Here is a 20404-nt window from a genome sequence, read left to right as displayed (position 1 = left end):
AGGTCTCTCCCAGCCTCTCTGTGCTGGAGGTGTTGGCTGCTCTTATCACTCAACAATGTGCAGTAACGCTGAGCTGCCTTCAAGCCAACAACATGGGCACAGTGTACCCAGAGCCACAGGCTCCTCCCAGTATATGCAGCACTGCCAGTGACCTCTGCTTCAGTGTAACGGTGACTCTCCAAACTGAAGCTGATCCAGGACCAGCTCAGGAGGAGACATGGAGCAGACAGGCTCTCTGATTTAATGCTGCTGTCTGTTGAGAGGAACATCCCAGTTGACTCCAACAAGGCTGCTGATGTCTTCAAACCCAGGACCAGAAGAAGAACCCTCCTCTGAGTCCACAGACCTGAGCACCACTGCTCTGACTACCAGGTTACCTCCTGGTTATCAGGGTGAAGTCATGGTGAGGTGGTCAGTTGTTCCTTGGGTTTTATTCCAGAGGCCTGGGAGTTAAACACTGAATTAAATAATTTTAATTCTTTACTTGAAGTTTCCTGCTGTTTAGCTGGAAATGTTTGACAACTTCCTCCATGCTGGTGCCCCATCACACACAACAGGTGCACTTGTCCTCTTTTCACCTCTGACCCTCAAACATTCCACCGGTGAACGTCCAGAAATTGAAGCATCAACAGTTCAGCAACAATGGATTCTTCAAATCACCTCTGAAATAAGAGATGAATCTTTACCTGCTGAGGCTTCAGAGCCAAATTGTTAAACCTTCAACACTCACATTCCTGTTCTTGTCTCAGTCCTGCTCTCCTAAATCAAGGCCTGTTCAATAGATGGTAGAGCAGAGAGGAGCAGAGGAAGAGAGCTGGGCCAGAACCCAGAGGTTGATGGATCAAAACCCTCCTCTGCTCAAAGAAAGGAGCCAAATAAACCTGGTTGTTTTGAAATGTGGATCTGTTAAAAAGGGGTGGAAATCAGAATTCAAACCATTGAGAGAGTTAATAACATTCTACTTTACCACTGAAGCAAAAGTAGACTTCAGAAGGTTTTAGTGATTCAACATAGCAGCTAAGTTTCCATTTCTATACTGATTGTCTGCAATGGTTCGTGGGTTGGTGGAGCCTATCACAGCTGACATCAGGTGAGGAGGGGGTTCACCCTTGATGGGTCGCCAGTCCATCCCAGGACCAACACACACAGACAGACAACCATTCACACTCACAGTCATTCAGAGTGTCCAGGTAACCACTACCCTCTTGATGTCTTTGGACTGTGGGAGGAAGCTGGAGAACCAGAGAGAACCCACACAGAGACAGGGACAACCTGCAGGAGGGGTGGAGATAGATGAGTCCTGGAGACGTTCAATAATGTCCACAACTTTGGCACCAGGAAGACAGCAGGTGATGGCACCTGGGAGTTCAACAGACCTGATGATTGAACCACCAATCACAAGGATTTCAGCCTCCATTGTAAACAGAGCGTTTAGATGAGAGAGAACCTGCTGTCAGCCTCACCAGTCAGGGCAGTGGCAGAGGCAGCAGAGTTGAATGAAGCCGGACCACCTGGCAGGTCTCAGCTGGAGGTGATGACATCACTGGCCTCAGTCCTCACCAGTGCTCTGCCTAGCAACAGGGACGATGGGGAGAAACCAGTAGAAGCACTCTGAGAGTTGGAGACAGCAGGAGGAGAGAGACCACGACAGAGTCACCCATGGGAAACTGTTGGATCCACTCAGGACCGGCTGCTCCAGAGAGGTCCAGGCACCTGGAGCCACTGGATCAGTTTGATCTTTGAGCAGCACAAAGTAGTTTGACATAGGAAGAAGGTCGTCTGGAGAGAAGAGAGGAAGAGAAATCTGTCTCCCTTCTCCTCAACGGACGAACACAGGAGAGGACGGACATCAGATGGACAGAGAGCAACACTGCTGGACTCTCACAGCTGTGAGGGCGACCAGCTGCAGCCAGGAGACAAACAGGGACGCTGCTTGAGGACATCATCCAGGAGGCTCTCCATGGTGTGGAGCTGGGGTCTCAGACTGGAAGCTCTGGCTGCTGAGTTGTCCAACCAGCCGTCACATCACCTCCTGAGCTCTCAGCCTCCTCTTGACCAGGTTCTGGATGCTGATTCAGCAGGAGACAGGAAAGTAAAAAATGTTGAAGGAATTCCAAAGCGTCCATCAACCTGAAGGACAAACTCCTTCACTGTATGGGAGGTTCAGAGTCCCTGGTTTGATTGCAGCTTTGACCTGAGCAGGTGTTCATCCACATCTCAGTAACAGGGGACACTTTATCACAGCAGTGGACAAACATCAGCATTCATCACCCAGCAGCTCCTCTGATCAACAGAACAAGCTGAAGTATTCTGAGAAGGAGGGCATGGATCCCTCTACCTCTCACATGCTAAGCTAGCACTCCACCATTGGAGCTAAGTCCCTGCTAATGAGCAGCAGATGATGAAGGTTGACCTTCATGCAGGGTTGGATGACCTTCACCAGTTGGAGCTTCTCTGGTTGACCAACATGTGGAATCTCTGTCAATACTCCAGTGGTGCTTTAAGTGGTGACAATATGGGTTAGTGACTGGGAGTGTGTGTGTGTGTGTGTGTGTGTGTGTGTGTGTGTGTGTGTTTGTTTGTTTGTGTGTTTATATGCAGATTTTTCCCTGGAACAACGGTTTTTATTTGAAGCAAGAAAGCAAGAGCCTCCAGATCAAAGTCTGAATTGCTGATGATGTCATCAGGGCTTTTATTCTTCATTTATTTGTACCTAGAATTCTGTCTTTGATCTCCGAAGGACATGAAAGAAACTCAACTTTAAAAAGTATATGAGAGCATCCAGCTTGGTTAGAAAACATTCAACAACTTTCAACAGGAGAATTTGTTAGAAACAGTTTACAACACTCAGAATTAAATTGAAGATACAAAAACCTTCCACACTTAAATCCTGTCTCTAACTTCAAACTGGGGATGAACATTTTTATAATCAATCTGTTTCTATGTGTTGGCCCTGCCATGGACTGGTGACCTGTCCAGGATAAACCCCGCCCCTCACCTGAAGGCTGCTGGGATAGGCTCCACCCCCATGAACCATTGCAGATCATCAATGACCAAAGCTACTAAGGAGGATGACAGAGTTTGGGAGCCAGTGACTTAATAGAGTCTAACAAAGGGTTGAACCTGAATGAGACAGTCACCCTTCAACATGGGGCCATGGCAGAGTGAACCAAGAACACTACAATGGGGGTGAGAGTGGAGCCATGATGGACTCACAGTTCATCACCTCCACCATCACGTGGACCACCTGATCACCTCTCCCTCAACCTCTAAATAACTCATTCCCTGACCGGGAATCGAACCCGGGCCGCGGCGGTGAGAGCGCCGAATCCTAGCCACTAGACCATCAGGGACCACACTGAGCTCTCCAACAACAGAGACTATAGACAATGACTCAAGAACACAGGACTCTGTGGTCTCAGCTTGAGATGCAGAGGGTCCACCAAGACCACCAGACACCTCAGCCTCCTAAAGACAGTCCACCCCCAGGATCCTGTCCCCCTCTGCTCCAACTCAGCCCTCCATTCATAACGTGACTTTCGCTACATCCGAACTGCCAAGTACCAACATACGTCCTCCTGCTACGACCTACAGCTACGTCCTCCTGCTACGACCTAAACATGGCGGCACCACTCAGACACCCGAGAAGATTGGTGGTGAAGCACGACCTCTGCTGGCAGAGTACAGATACCGCAGTTAGGTAGACAGCACCAACGAAAGCCCCACCTGCTGGCCTGACTGTGGTACTGCACTCCACTCTGAACAAACCTTTCATTCATTCTCTATTATTAAGCACGTTAACGCACCTGTACAGGTGTGTTCACATTATATACATATTATATATTTATGCTTGGCCATTTTTGATGAACTTGGGTGGGATTCTGGTGCAGGGATGAGGTCATGGAGCTGATCTGGGAGCAGTCCTGATGTTAAATGCTGTGATGAAGGACAGTGTGGTGGCAAAATGGGTCAAATTTAAATTGTCAACAGTTCAACGTTGTTGGCAGGACTCCAACCTGAGCAGGGAGACCCCAATGGATTTCTAGTCCATCGCCTTCACCACTCGGCCACAACGACCACATTCACACACTTTTGTAGGAGACTGAAATTAGACAATGAAAGTTCATGTCAGCACAGTCAAATATTTTTTGTCCTCTCTCAAAGACAAACTATTTGTGTGTGTGTGTGTGTGTGTGTGTGTGTGTGTGTGTGTGTGTGTGTCAGTGTTGTGACTGAGCAGTGAAGAAGACGACCTTCTGACTCCATTTTCTTTGTTGCTCTTCTATCAGTTCCTCAGTTTCTCTCATCAAGTGAAGCAGCTTTGACAGGTTTACTTCTCTGTGTGTTCACAACTTTGGTCTTTAAACTCCTGACAAACTCACCACGTCACACATTTGGTGAATTAAAGCAACAAATAATGACATCATGATGATCCAGGTTAGGGGGCACGGCCTGGAGGAAGAGTGGCCGTCTAGCAGAGTTGCTGGTTCAGTTCTCACTTCAGCTGGTGACCATGTTGAAGTGTCCTTGAGCAAGACGCTGAGCCCCTCATTGCTCCTGATGACCAGCATCCAAGACCAACAAGCTTCTGATTGGCTCTGATTCTCTGAGCCAAAGTCCAACACAGGAAACAGAAAATCTTGAGGTTGTCTCACATTTTTTAAAGAAACTCAGCACAGGACAGTGATAGGAGGCTGGTTTCCTTGATGTGGGCTTCACCTCCTTGACCTAAACTGGTCAACATCAGCTGGTGTTCACTCTGATGATGTAGCGATGGTCTGGATTCTTCCCTCTGGAGCACCAAGCTGCTGGGAAGAAGCCTGATGATGTCAGAGTTGTGTTCAGTGGCTCCTGCTGGGTCCATTTCTGACAAATGGGCTCCAAAGAGTTCAGCTGTTTAAAAGGTCAGGGTTGCTGTTAGCAGACGAGGTGGCGATGGACTGCTGATCCATTGTGCTCTGCACGCGTGGGTTCCAATCCCATCCTTGTCGCAGGAGACTTTGGTTTCTGCTCCTAGATTATGGAACGACTCTGAACTGTGAGGCTTTAAACTGACACAGATACCAGTTGAGTCAACTTCCCTTTCACAACCTGACCAAAACAACTCTGACACCCAGAGCTCACATGTGTCAATCACCTCTGGAGAAGGTTCCGCCCCCTTGGAGCCATAAATCCTCCCATCAGTGAAGAAAACTGAAGACACCTCTTGGATGAGAGCTGAAGCGTCTTCCAGAAACCTGAAACAGTCCACTTGGAACGTTTAAATAATTCTACAATCCTACAGTTTCATTGAGCTTTTGTCCAAAGCCACGTTCATGTCTCACATGTATATAATATATATGTGACACTCTTTCATCTACTCATTGACCAAAAATGCAGTCTAATTCCAGTAAATTTGTGCAGAAGAAAACGTTATTTGTGCTGCTTCTTTATTTATTTATTAAGTTTAGTTAGTATTTTTTAATGTGTTTTCTTTCAAGTCACATTTTGTCCATTAACTTCATAATCAGAGTCTCCATCTCATCACATGACTAAAGTCTGGGTTCTGTATTGGTGGTAAAATATCCTTCCATGCCCCTCACTAGTTTGCACACAGAAAAGCATATTTTACTGGTTTCAGATCTCTTAGCTTGTTCTCTCTCTTAAAGCAGCTGAGGCAGCTTTCATTGTGTGATTCATTTTAAAATATAAATATGGAACAGAACCATTGGAATCAGATGTCAGGACATTTGAAGGAATGTCAATCTCCTGTTGAAATGTTGCAGTGTGCAGCTGAGGCTCTCTGGCAGTGGCACCAGGAGCCACAATGGCAGAACCTGGACCCTCCTGGAGGAGAACCACAGGTGAGGGCCTTCTTGGCTCCAGATTGATGGAAATCAAGTGTCTGAGGCTGTCAGCAGCCATTAAGTTGATCTGGTTGGGCACTGGTATTTGTTCTTGCTGCAGCTCAGGAGTGATTCAGGAGAAGAGTTTCAGAACAGCCCAGGTTGGGGACTGGAATTCTAAAATTTCCCCTGGAACCAGACAAACTTTGGAGCTAAAACCTCCAATCATAGCCACTCAGATGCAGCAGCAGAAGAAGCTGTCATCCACCCTGACAGTCAGAGCATCAAGTCAATAAAACATCACCATCTTGTAGTTCCAAACCTCCACCTGTCAGATTCAGCTACTTCTTATTGTGGGACTTTAAACTTGAACACAATGGAATTTGGACAAGGAGTTTTCCTTCCAGTCCAAACATCATCGTCCAGCCTCCAATCAGAGGTCCATCAGTTATCATGGAGCCACAGGTGGAGTCTGCATTCTTTTCTAGAATGAGACGGCAGTGACAGTCCTGCCAAGTGACATCACTGACATGAATGGATGACTTCAGTCACGTGACTGGAGGACACCCAGATAGCAAAGGTCCACTCATGTGTGTCCTTACTGCTCCACAGGTCTGTCAAATGTTCTGTAAAATAGTTGGACCCAGCAGAGCTGCTAGATTAGGAGTTGATGGAGTCGTTGCAGATACCAGGGTCCAAAGTCCAGCTTGAACCTGGTTTGTGCAGTTCTTTGTCAAGCTAGCAGCCATTCTTGTCACTGCCAAGCTAAAGTGACTTCTGTCAACAAAGGTCAACAAACAAAAGGATATTTCTACCGGCAGTTCAAGATTTTGATCAAACTCCTTTTTCAGAGCTGGAACCTTCCTCTTGTGTCAGCTTTCTGTTCCCATCTCCATGGTAACGGTCAGTTTTGACCCACGTCTTCAATCAGCTGTCAAATAAACTAAAACAATTTTCTATCCTCCAAGTTGTTTCCATCTCTTGGTGACCTTGTCAGGCTTCCTTATCCATGGAAATATTGGTTTGAATATTTAGTTGTGGGCCTCTGGACCTTTTTTTAGTCACTAAACCCTGGATTTATTTTTTCAGCAACAGAACTTTAATACAAACACAAAATGAAAAGCAGAACAAGCCAGAACCCAGACAGAAGGAGGCTCAGGCCCTAACAACACTGCCTCCAGCTTTAATTAAGACCTCAGTTTTGTTCTCTGCCTCCATGACAGGTTAATGGACATCAACTGGTCCTGAGTCACCAGGAGACACAGAGATGTCCAGCTGAGTGACATCAGCAGAACTGTGGAGGTTTATACTGAGTCTCCTGATGACAAGTGGCAGTACAGAGATATTAAAGAGGGTCTGAGCTAAAACTGAAGTTGAACAGAGTTCTGTGTTTGATCTTAGAATTTTTTCTTTGATCTCAGAGTTCTGTGTTTGATCTTAGAATTCTTTCTTTGATCTCCTTGATTTCTCAATGATTTCTTTGTGGACTCCAATTGTCTTTGATCTCTCAGTGAGACAAAGACATAGCAGCTCCAACCTCAGCCTCCAGGAGGCCCTGATCCTCTAGTGGTCAGTCCTCTGTGTTGTGGCTGCAGCAACCCTGGTTTGAATCAGGGTCCCAGCAGCAACATTCCTACTGACTAGTGTTTGTTGTTCAGCTGGACAGTTGGTCTGGTGAAGCTCTCTCAGACACTCCTTTCTTCATCCTCCCTTCAGGCTCAGCAGCATCAGAGTCAATGTGTCTGACTAGGATCAGAACCCTCAACCTGGAGGCTGTGGTGCAATGAGAACACATCTGACAACCAATCAGAGGAGGGTCTGTTTGACTCCTGGAAACTCCATGAAAGCCTGAGAGGAACTTGTTCTTCATCTCCAAATTCCCTCCCTGCACGTTGTCTCTCCAGAAATCATTCAAGTCCAAGTTGAACCTTAGACTAAAAGCTCCCAGTAGGTGATGCAGGCTCCACCTCACTCCTGGTTCTGGAACCTCACCAGTTCTTGCTCTCTCACCACTTGGATCTCATGTTCCTGACATCTCTGAGCTTGTTTCCTATCCACCTGTCTCATGTTGATGAGGTCATCCAGCCTGATGATCTCTAGGTTCTCCTTTAGAGTGGTTCCCTCTGGGAGAGTTCTCTCTCTGTAACTTGTGTGTGTGTTTGCTCGTATCCTGTTTCTCCTTGACAGCACTTTAGTGTTTTTACCACTGGTGTCTCATCTGAGATTCATCTTTTATTTTACTTCTTTGTCAAAGATGAAGGTGTTTGTGGTCATTCATCAATCATGAGATGGCTCATGTGACTGTGAATGATGAAGCGCTTGTAGCGTCTCTCACTCTGATAACTTCATGCTATTGAAGCTACTCAGATGTAGCCTGACTAGCTCAGTCGGTAGAGCATGAGACTCTTAATCTCAGGGTCGTGGGTTCAAGCCCCACGTTGGGCGTTCATCTTGAACATCCCTGCTTGTTCTCTCACTTTCTGCAGCTGTGATTGGGAATGTAGGATGAACGATAGTGACCTCCAACCAAATGAAGAGGACTGAGTGGAGGCTGACCAGCTCTACGGAGTCAGGTGGAGTTTGGCAGCGAGACAGGAGTCCAGGCCTGAATCGGTGAAAACCAACGTAACCGGCTTACGTTCTCAGCTGGATTCTCCCATCGATGTACGACGCCTCTCCAACGAACTGGTGGGAGGACGGCCTCCAAAGCCTCCACCTCGTCGACCGTGGCTCCCGCTGAGATTCGCTCGATGAAGAAGGGAAGCGTGTTGATTGGCTACCCTCTGGTCTCAGGCTGCTGGCTGCCTGGACTAAGCTGCTCTTCTCCGACACAAAGGTGGCTTCTCTCTCTTCAAGGCTCACAGGAGGTCAAGAGTGTAGCGACCGTGAGCCGAGATCGATGATGAATTACAAAAATAGAAAATCAAAAAAATAAATTTGTGGAATAGAAAAGAAAAGGGGGAGGAGCCGGACCAGCTGCTCTAGGAGCTCACACACAAAGGGCAGAAACAAGAAGCACTGAAGAGAGCGCCAGCAGTGGATGGTGCCACCACTGTTACAGTAAACTGGTCCGCCTCAGAGCAGTGACCTTTGACCTGTGAGGGGTTGTTGGCCAATCAGCACACTTTGCTGTCTTCAGTCCTTCTCAGATATCAACAAATGAAGCTGGTTGAACAGACAGCAATCATCATCACTCAGAGACATCACCTGGAGAGGAAGACTGCTCCGAGTTCTGACAATGACAGTGAAGAGACAAGGAGAGCTGGACAACCACAGACAGTGAAACATTCGGAACATCATGTTTCTAAACGTGTGTGTGTGTGTGTGTGTGTGTGTGTGTGTCAGAATCGGAATCAGAATCTTTTATTTTCGTTGTACGGGGGGGGGGGGTACAGTGACAATAGTGAGATAGAGCGCTCTTCCAGAGCCACTGTGCACCACAGAATGCAGATACAAAGAAAAGATAGAAAAGATAAAAGCAAGATAAAAGACACTGTTAGAACAGAAAGATCCATCAACCCACCAACCAGAGGTGTGTCTGGTACAGATGTGGAATTATTGGCTCACACAATGTTGAGGACACTGGAAGAAGACAAACAAAAATGTCTGGTGTGATCCAGACCTTCATCAAAAATGGTCCTGGAGAACTGTTCAATGTGTCAGGACTTCTGTCCATTGTCTTCTGCTTATCCTGTTCAGGGTCATGAGGGGGTGGAGCCTATCCCAGCAGCTTTTGGACGACAGGCCGTGTTCACCCTGGACAGGTCACCAGTCCATCACAGGGCCAACACATCCACAGACAAACATTCCAAGCCAGACTCAGGAGGATCTCTCCACCCTGCAGACTGTAAAGGAACCATCAAAGATGGCAGTTGGAGTTCTGTGGATCTGTGCTGGATTCCTCGTCCTCACGGACCAGAAGTCTGTCTGAAATACTGCACTGATTGATGATCTTTTCATGAATCTGGAAAAGCTTCTAAAATGAAAGGAAAACAATCCTATCTTCTTCATGTCTCAAGCCAAATCAAACCAAGAGTTCTTTTATCATATTTTTTTAACCGGACGTCTGCTTTGACTGGTTGGTTGTTGAAAGAGAGCAGGACAGGACAGACAGCAGAAGACAAATATAGAGAAGGAAAGACAAAAGACAGAGAGAAAGGAGGGAGAGAATGACAAAAAGATGGGAACAAGATGAGGGTGAAAGACAAGCAGAGAGAAAGACAGAGGGACAGGGGGATGGAAGACAGACACACAACCAACAACAGCAGCAGCAATAATAGTAAACTAGCTGCCAATGATAACGTCTCCTGGTCGCTGAAGCAATCAACTTCATAATAGGAGGATTGAAGAGCCAGGAAATAAAATATTAGCACAATACTGATGTGAATGTTCCTGCAATACTGAGAACACTGATATGTAGACGACTAGTAGGGGCGGCACGGTGGTGCAAGAAGACAAACAAAAAAGGCTGGTGTGATCCAGACCTTCATCAAAAATGGTCCTGGAGAACTGTTCAATGTGTCAGGACTTCAGAAGCTCCAATCCTCTCTAAGGTCCAGTGAGAGTGGAAGAGATTATAAATGAGAGAAGCAGGGCCCTCACTCAGAACTGAACCAGCTCAGTTGGGAGAGCCTTAGACTGAAGATCTAAAGGTCCCTGGTCCGATCCCAGGTTTCAGCAGAGCAGCATTGACTTTACTTTCCAGTGGAGGAACTGCAGACATGAAGGAAACTAACATCTTGTCCTGTGCATTCTTGTGACATTCAGGACATTTTTGGAGCCTCTTGTTGGATTTTGCCACAGAGAATCAGAGCCAATCAAAAGCCTGGTGGACTTTAACATGGAGGACTGAACAAGTCAAGAAAGCATCAGTTTGACCTTCACAGGTGTTTCTGTTCCTGTCTCAATGCTGTAGAAAGAGCCTGAGGAGCTCAGACGGTAGAGCATCAGACTCTTAATCTGAGGGTCCAGGGTTCAAGTCCCTGTTCAGGTGCTGTGGAGGTTCCAGTGTTTGACAACATGGTACTGGATGAAGCTTAGTGTTGAACAAACTGTCAACATTAAAAGTAGAAGTGTTCTTGTCTTGCCACTGTGAGACAGTCGCTAGAAAACTGACCAACAATAATTTCATGTGGCATGCAATTAACAAAAGACCTACATTGATGGTCGAGGGGGGTGGAGCCTATCCCAGCATCTACGGGCCAGAGGCGGGGTTCACCCTGGACAGGTCACCAGTCCATCACAGGGTCAGCATACAGAGACGAACAACCATTCACACTCACATTCATACCTACGGTCAATTTAGAGTGTCCAATCAGCCTCGTCCCCAATTACATGTCTTTGGACAGTGGGAAGGAGCCGGAGTACCAGAGAGAACCCACGCATTCATGGGGAGAACATGCAGGCTCTACACAGAAAGATTCCCCACCCGAGCCTGGACTCAAACCCAGAACCTTCTTGCTGTGAGGCCACAGTGCTCACCACTGCACCATCATGCTGCCATGCTCTCTTCTACTTTCCTCAATTGTGTTTCTTTCATGTCCTCCTGAGATCAAAGACAGAATTCTAGCTACTGTCAAAGCCCTGATGACATCATCAGGAATTCTGACTTTGATCTGGAGACTCTTGCTTTAATCTGAATTTGATCTGACTAATGTTTTAGTTTAGGTTGCATGACACCGACCACCTCATTTGTCCTGATGGACTGGTGACCTGTCCAGGGTGAACCCTGCCTCTTGAACAACGTCACCTGGGATCGCCCCCCCCCCCCATGACCCTTAAAGGATAAGAACAGAAAGTGGATGGAGGGATGGACTCAACACTGAAATCAGCTGATCTGATCCACATTCTAATGTTTCCTGTCCCTCTTTAGGAGTCAATGAGAATAGTAGTGTATATAATAATGTATATCCAACCTTGTAGTATCTTTCCAAAGCTTTTAGTATTTCTTCTTGTTTCTACTTGTAGTTTTAGTGTCTGGATCTTTTATTTTGATGTCCTGCTGTCTGGTCTTTGCTTTTGACAACCCAGTCTCATGTCAAAACGTGAAAAGGCTCCGTTTGTCCACAGGTCAAAACATATCAGTTCTACGATAAAGGCCAAAAAATTGTGAAATGTGTACGTTTTTTTCCCCTCTTCTTTTCTATTGGAGCGCTGGTAGGTCATGTGACTCTTTCATGCGGGCCTCTCAAAACAAAAACATGGCGGCCGCTCCTGTCATTTTCGGAGGAAAGTGCCTTCTTCCAAGATAGTTTTGATTTAATAAAGCATTCTGATGACATTTCTAGAGAGAAATATGCATTTTGTTTTCATAATCTTTGCTCAGTTCTTGTGTTTAATCTTTGGTTTGTTTGTTTGTTTGGTTTGTCTTCTGTGAGAAAATCCGGTAGTTGTCGCTCACTCCGAGGAAAAAAAACAAATATTTTTAATACTTTATCTTTTGATTAATAAGACAATCTACTAATTCATTTAATTTCTGGATGTTTATTCTACCTACAAAGTCCATTTGTCACCATTATAGATCGACCAATCAGCATTAAGAATATAAACAATGACTCAAACTAATGGCGGTCTGCTGACGTCACATCCGTCTCAGAGGCTAACTCCTGCACTCAGAGGTGGCCTTTTAGTTCCATCACTTCACGCTGTATTTACAGATTTATGATTGAGGGGAACAAACCACTCTGATGTCTGGGTTCATCAAGGATATCATTAAAGAAATCCTAACTATCTGGCCAGTTAAATTGATCCTAACTGTTCTTCAGATGTTGTGCTGGTAATGTCATGTAGTTTCTTTTCAAATGTAACTTTGTCGTTCTGATGTGTGTATTTTTACTGCTCCAACAAAGCTGTTCCTCTTCTGGGGAAATCAATCATTCAGGCAATCAATAACTGAGTGTCTCTGATGCTGTACTGTAGTATTGCAGTACAACAACACTCTGATCCTTCCTTTTCAAATGTTTTTATTGTGTTTCTCCTATCATCAGGTGTTCACAATGATGACAATAAAAATCAATAATTGATATTCAGCTTTGTTTCAACAATAATAACTGATCAGAAATGAGGCCTGATGACCTTTGACCCTGTTGCTCTTTTGCTCTCATTGGCCTCTCCAGTGGATACAGACCTGAAACTTGAACTGTGAGGCCTCTCAAATGTATAGAATCATGATCTGTTTTTGGCAGCAGAATGTCATTAAATACTGTCAACACAGATTAGTGGTGACGACTGAGTCCACAATGTCCTGCTACCTTTGCGGCCGTCTCGTCTGGCTTTGATCCCTCATGGAACCTCTGAGCTTCAGGGCTCCTCTGTCTCTACTGCTGCTGCAGGAGTCAGAGGGTCTCTCACCTGAAATTCAGATGCCAGACAAGAAGACACTTGGAGCTGACAGAAGTCATCGCTGTAGGTGGAGACATTCACAGGCTAACAAGGTGACCTCGTGGTAAGACAGGTTCTCCAATGGCACAGAACTTCAAACTGAGATCACAGCACAGTCGTTCTGAGGCGTCAGCAACTGGCATGAGCCATTCCAAAGATTTGCAGTGGGCCACACTGGAAATATGGCTTTAAAACATGGAACAGCTCACACAGCGTACAGTTAGAAGTGTAAAAGTCAAAGTTGAGCTGATGCCAGGTGTTGCCACAGTGTCATAGAAACACCTTGAGTCAGAACCACGTGGAAGGACCCCACTCAGGTCAGACCTGAAACGTACGAGTGTGTGAAGTTACCCTCCCCCGTTTGTGAGCCTTGATGAAATGAACCCACAATGACATGACTGGAAACGTGTGTGTGTGTGTGTGTGTGTGTGTGTGTGTGTGTGTGTAACCATGTTAAACTCTTTTAAATAAATGTTTCAGCCTGCTATTATTTGGATGCTGTATGATTCCTGCAACCCCAGACTAACTCAGGTGTTCGTACTGCAACCTAAAGTATGGTGATGAGGAGAATGATGAACAATCCACAAGGTGATCAGAAAATAAGAAATGGATTCAGGAACAACAAACCCATCTCTGAACATGTGATTGAAACATGTGAGTGGGACTGGCAGAACCTGGCTTTACCTCAAAGTGTCTCATCCAGAGATCTGTGACAGGCGTCTGCTGTGGAGGGTCAGTCTGTCCGTCCACATTCAGATCATCGATGCAGCGACTCTGCTAGGATCAAACTACTCAGGATGAAACAGACCAATGTTGACATCAAGTAGCAACTCAGCAGCTGATCAACTGAGTCCTCAGCACCAGTAGAGCCTGGTCCTGGTCCCTGGGGGGCTCCAACCACCAGCCTCTCTGTTAACAGCCGAGCGCCACAGAGACTCTGAGTCTCCTGCTGTTCATGAAGAGTTTTCAGGCTAAATTCAGTGTGTGAGGTCCACACTGCACATTTGAGGGACCATGAAGGACAGAGGAGAGTCTGACTGTCATGGTGAAAGCCTTCAGCACTAGAACTGAAACAGCCCCACCATCTTAACCCCCCCAGACCAAACATCATCGTCCAGCCTCCAACCAGAGGTCCATCAGTTATCATGGAGCCACAGGTGGAGTCTGGATTCTTTTCTAGAATGAGACGGCAGTGACAGTCCTGCAGAGTGACATCACTGACATGAATGGCTGACTTCAGTCACGTGACTGGATGACTTCAGTCACGTGACTGGATGACTTCAGTCACGTGACTTCAGTGCATCCAATCACCAAGTGCACCACAGTCCTTGTTGCTGTCTGCTGTTGGGTCACAGCAAAGTAAGGAAACAGCCTGACGGTCCTCAGGAGGAAATTCAACAGCCTCCAAAGATGGAGGTGAATCTAGACCCTCTCATGTTTGCTGTCCTTGATGAACTTGGGCGGTACTCTGGTGCAGGGATGAGGTCATGGAGCTGATCTGGGAGCAGTCCTGATGTTAAATGGACAAAATGGGTCAACATCAAATAAAATTAGAAACCTATAATTTTGTGTTTGATGGACATTTTTTCAATCTCTAATGACTGTTTTAACTGAACCTGCTGGATCCTGTGGTGCCTGATGAGGAGACAACTTGAGTACAAAGTTGGAGAGGAGGGTTTTTGGAGGGGAGATGATTTTACTTATTTTTGCAGTGTTGTAAATCAAAATAACGACATGATAGAATTTTCTCCAAATTTCCTGACTAAGATGGATTCCAAACCAAATCAGCTGTCACAAGAGAAAGTCTGCATGTAAACACACACACACACACACGCTCACACACACACACACACACACACACACACACACACACACACACACACACTCACACACACACACACAGGTTTGCACAGCTATCCTAGTTAGGACATTAATTTCCATTTCATGTACAGTTTCACCTTAATCCTAATCCTCACCAAAGGATGTCTAATCCCTAATCTGAACCTAAACTCAACTCAGACCTAAACTCTAAAACACAAATTACTTTGTCTTTGGTCCCTGTGAGGATGAGGAGTCCTGATCACTTTCTGTAGAGAAATGGTCACTTGGAACCGTCCCACCAGCTTCACCCCCACTGGAGTATCTGGTCAACACCAGAATGGTGGAGACAAGACAACATGCTACCAATCCTCTCTCTCTCCCTCATCATCAGCTGCTGCAGCCCTTGAAAGAGAACCTTTGACACATGGACCTACAGTAGGAGCAGGTGTTGTCTCCTCTGGAGCAGCAGTTCAACATTGTTGGCAGGACTGGAACCTGAGCAGGGAGACGCCAATGGATTTCTAGTCCATCGCCTTCACCACTCGGCCTTAACAACTACACTCTCACACATGAGTAGAGGATTGATACTCAACAATTTATATGTATTGAAGCATAGTAGGTTTTTTATCTTCTCACAGACACAAACTATGTGTGTGTGTGTGTGTGTGTGTGTGTGTGTGTGTGTGTGTCAGTGGTTTTGACTGAGTAATGAAGAGGAGGATTTCTCCATTTTTGTCATCACTCTGCAACTAATTTTCAGTTGAACTCATAAACTGAACAAACTTTGACATGTTTCTTTCTTTTGTGTGTCAACAACTTTGTTCTTGAAAGCTCCTGACAAACACACCACACACACTCTACAGTTCTAATCTGTTGAGAACATGAAACGTGCGGCCCCAGTGACCCTGCAGGACATTTGTGTCCATTTAAATTTTGATTCATGACCCAGAACCTCTCAAAACCCTAGAAAAATAAAGGTTTGGGTGCATTAAAGACATAAATAATAACATCATCATGTTTCAAGGGGGCTGCACGGTGGTGCAGTGGTGCAGTGGTCAGCAGTGTGGCCTCACAGCAAGAAGTTTCTGGGCTCAAGTCCCGGCTCGGGTGCAGTATCTTCTTGTGTGGAGTCTGCATGTTCTCCCTGTTCCTGTGTGGTTTCTCTCTGGTACTCCAGCTTCCTCCCACAGTCCAAAGACATCAAGAGGGGACGAGGCTGATTGATACTCTAAATTGACCGTAGGTGTGACTGTGAGTGTGAATGGTTGTCTGTCTCTATGTCTTGGTCCTGTGATGGACTGGGGACCTGTCCAGGGTGAACCCTGCCTCTCACCCGTAGATGCTGGGATAGGCTCCACCCCCCATGACCCTTAACATTGTCATTGTCTTTGTCATGAGTGGGAGGGGCTGAGCTGGTCAATGATCAGCTGACCAGGTCTGGGCTCAGTTCAGATGTTGAGCCACTGCTGACTGCCGTTTGCCTGAGGAAGACCCAACGTTCCCCTCAAGAAATGGAGGGCAGTTTTTAGTGCAGCGTTCATTCTGGTTGGAGTTTTCCTTTCCTTTGCCCTGCACCTCTCTGGTGGGGAGGTCCCTGTTCTTCAGTGGACAAACTACAAAGGTAGAACTCCTGCAGACACCAGTGAAGCTCTGTTGATCATTTTAATGCAGTTTCAGTCCAGATCCAGAGTCCAGATCCAACTTTGCTCAGCTCCAACCCAGACTGTCACTGTCAGGATTGTTGTGTCAAAAAGAGGTGGAGGAGAGGAATCAGTGATGGAGACTCAGGTATGGATGGAGAACCTCTTGATTCACAGCAGCCCTGCTAACAACACAGTCAGAGATGTCTTCCAACGAGACAGAACACAGCTTTATACTGAAGACAGGCTGTGTGTGTGTGTGTGTGTGTGTGTGTGTGTGTGTGTGTGTGTTTGGCTTGATGATCTACCAGGAAGGGATGGTCATTCCCAGATTGTTCTTATCTTGGACCTTGGCTGACTGTACGTGGGTGTGCAGGGACGTGCTGGGCCCCTAATTCAGTCCAGGAAGTTCAACTACTGAGGCCCTCAGCCGCGCGCCAGCGAGATCATTTTAGGAGACTTGAGGTGTGAGTCATTGTCAGAGGTCAATGTTAAGAACACTCCCATTGACAGGCATCAAAAGCATGTTACCATTGAACTGAACCAAGACAAGACCAAGCTGAGGGGACATTCACACTGTGTTGCTAACTCCTGCTAACTGAGTCGTGTGTGACAGGCTGGCCCAGCATGCTGTGCATGTTGGTGTCCTTGTGTCGTTCTTCTGGAGGCTGCTACGGTGCTACCTTGTTAAAAGATGATCCTGTACACTGGAAATTATATCAGCCCATTAAAAACAACCTTTTTTTCTCCACTGCCCGGTTGGCCTGGGCTGGACCGGCCATTAGGGAATCATTCCACTTCTCCCAGTGGCCAGCACCTCCCTGGCTGTGAGTGGAGGTGGGCTGACATGTTTAGCTTCAGTACAGGTTCCCTCTGGTTCTAGGGACTGAACTTTCATTCTCCTACAGGGTCTCATTCTAGAAATGAACATTCTGACTAGCAGATGTGATCATGAATGGACCAAACCCATTCAGCAGAGGGGACCTATGACCTTTGACCTGGGTGACACAACGTTGATCCAAGCATCTGAAGCCAGCGTTTCTGTTCCCAGTTTGCTGACTGGTCGTCAGTAGCAGGACGTCTCTTTTCATTGAGTTGATTTCTGTTTCTGTCTGTTGCTCCGCTGTTTCAGAGTCAAATGAAGAGATTTCTGATGTTGCTGTTTGTGTCCTGCAGATGTGGAGCAGCTGCTGGTGATTAAAGAAGAGGTTCCCCCTGAGCTGCAGGACCCAGAGCCCCCCCACATTAAAGAGGAGTGGGAGGAGCTCAGGATCAGTGAGGAGGGAGGGCAGCTTCAAGGGCAGGAGGAGGCTGATATCACCACGTTCCCCTTCACTCTGGTCCCTGTGAAGAGTGAAGGGAACAAAGAGAAACCTCAGTTCCCACAGCTTCACCAGAGTCTCACTGAGGAGAACTTGAAAGAAGAGTCTCTGAGCAGCAGCCCAGTTCATCCTCTGAAAACAGAAGCTGATGGAGAAGAGAGTGGAGAACCAGAACCAGCCAGCAAGGTAGATCCAGATCCACTTGTACAACCCCAGACTGAAGACCAGATGTCAGACTCTTCTGAAGCTGAGCCTGAAGTCAGTGAGGATGAGCGTCCTTTTAGGTGCTCAACATGCAGTAAAGGTTTTCGAAACAGAAGGAGTTTGGATGTACACATGAGAACACACACTGGGGAGAAACTGTTCCCATGCTCAGTTTGTGGAGGAAGGTTTTCAGAAAAGGGATATCTGAAAAGACACATGAGAACACACACAGGGGAGAAACCATTCCCCTGCTCAGTTTGTGGCACAAGATTTTCAGAAAAGGGGCATCTGAAAAGACACATGAGAACGCACACTGGGGAGAAACCATTCCCATGCTCAGTTTGTGGCACAAGATTCTCAGTTAAGGAACATCTAGAATCACACATGAGAATGCACACAGGGGAGAAACCATATCCCTGCTCAGTTTGTGGCACAAGATTTTCAGTTAAGGGAGATCTGAAAACACACATGAGAACACACACTGGGGAGAAACCATTTCCCTGCTCAGTTTGTGGCGGAAGGTTTTCAGAAAAGGGATATCTGAATAGACACATGAGAACACACACTGGGGAGAAACCATTTCCCTGCTCTGTTTGTGGCACAAGATTTTCAGAAAAGGGGCATCTGAAAAGACACGAGAACTCACACTGGGGAGAAACCATATCCCTGCTCACTTTGTGGCAAAAGATTCTCAGTTCAGGGAGATCTGAAAACACATGAGAACTCATACTGGGGAGAAACCATTTCCCTGCTCAGTTTGTGGTAAAAGATTCTCAGAAAAGGGACATCTGAAAAGACACATGAGAATGCACACTGGGAAGAAACCACCTTTGCAAGACGTGGCTTTGAAGCGTGACAAGAGTGGGAGACGCAGGTTGACGGCCAAAAAATGAATTTATTTCATGAAAAAACACAACGATGAACCAAAATTGAACTCAGACAACAATGTGATGTGATTGTCAGTACAGTTGGTGGTGTGGGTTCATGTGTGCATGTGTGTAAGGGAGGTGGAAAGAAGAGATGTTGTCTGCTGAAAGTCGAAGTCATAATGGATGAGGAGGAAGAGAGGCTCCCGGCCAGCAAGGCGGGTTCTGTATGTAGAGAGCACCGGGCCCAGGAGCTTCAACTAGGAGGAACGAACAGCCCCCCACCCTCCAGATACCTGCTGCAACACAAGGAACAGCATGAAAGGCACCAACCACGGGACCTTTATACCCCCCCCCCCCACACACACACACACACACACACACACACACACCCTCAAGAAAGGGGTCCGGAAGCAAGTCACGGCACCAAAGTACCTGAAATGCATTTTTTTTAAAAGCCAAAATGATAATGAACCAAACCCCCTCAAACCATGTACATCACCCATTGTTCTGTACAGATGAGGTAAACCTATCAGGAGGTGAACCAGTGGCTGCTCCGGTGGTCCAGCATCTCTTGTCCCAAGCTACCGCATTGACCGGTGCACCCAGAAAGCAATGATGTAGGAGGCTAGGAAAAGACAAGAGGAGAACCAGAGACAGGAAAACAGTTCACTATCAATTTCCACACTGAAGGAACTCTGGAGAACGCGTCCACCACCACTTTGTTGGTCCCCTTCACACAGGAACTATCCAGTGTGACTGCAGGAACAGAGACAAAGAGAGGAGAAAACTCAGCAGGACAGAGACAGGATGAAGCTGAAATCATGGAGCCACCATTGGACAGGAGGGTGTGAGGGCTGATCTGATTTCTCTGAGGTCACCATCAAAGATCCACTTGGCACCAAGTACTGATCTTTATAATGAAGTATTGATCCTGATCAAACACTGAATTGTCTTTGAGATGTGTGAAAATAAATGAGTGGGCGGAGTCTCTGATATCAGTGATGTCATCCAGCTGATGGAGACATATGGGATATCAGCTGGAGCCTCCGGTGAAGTACCTTTAGTAGTAGTACACATGCAGTATACGCTCAGTACTGGCTCCTACACAGACACAGCGAGCGCTGCTTTAACAAATACATGGTTCCTATGTGAGGAACTGGTTGGATTTCCGGTGTATCAGGACCAGGACTGAAGTTGGTCCCTGACCGTCCTGGAGGGGCGGCTGTAACACAGGATGAGTTTTCACAGTGAAGGTCTTCTTCTTCTACAGCTGAATTAAAGTGTAAACAGCCGTCTACACACCTTTAAATGTCCTTATAAACTTGTCTTTTAATAAACTTTCT

At 46.5% G+C, this 20404-nt stretch overlaps 2 non-coding genes across 2 annotated transcripts; one reads left to right on the top strand and one right to left on the bottom strand.

Moving 5' to 3' along the window:
- Positions 1-3281: 3281 nt before the first annotated feature.
- On the bottom strand, positions 3282-3353 carry trnae-cuc (transfer RNA glutamic acid (anticodon CUC)). The gene has a single exon. It is a non-coding gene; the product is annotated as a tRNA-Glu (tRNA).
- Positions 3354-8197: 4844 nt separating this feature from the next.
- trnak-cuu (transfer RNA lysine (anticodon CUU)) lies at positions 8198-8270 on the top strand. Its single transcript has one exon. It is a non-coding gene; the product is annotated as a tRNA-Lys (tRNA).
- Positions 8271-20404: the final 12134 nt, after the last annotated feature.

The sequence above is a fragment of the Aulostomus chinensis genome, chromosome 1, assembly GCF_037954235.1.
Source record: "Aulostomus chinensis isolate RoL2024-O1b breed Wild chromosome 1, RoL_Achi_v1.0, whole genome shotgun sequence".
Lineage (NCBI taxonomy): Eukaryota > Metazoa > Chordata > Actinopteri > Syngnathiformes > Aulostomidae > Aulostomus > Aulostomus chinensis.
The sequence above is the reverse complement of the archived record's forward strand: the minus strand, read 5'-3'. Positions and strand labels throughout refer to the sequence as shown.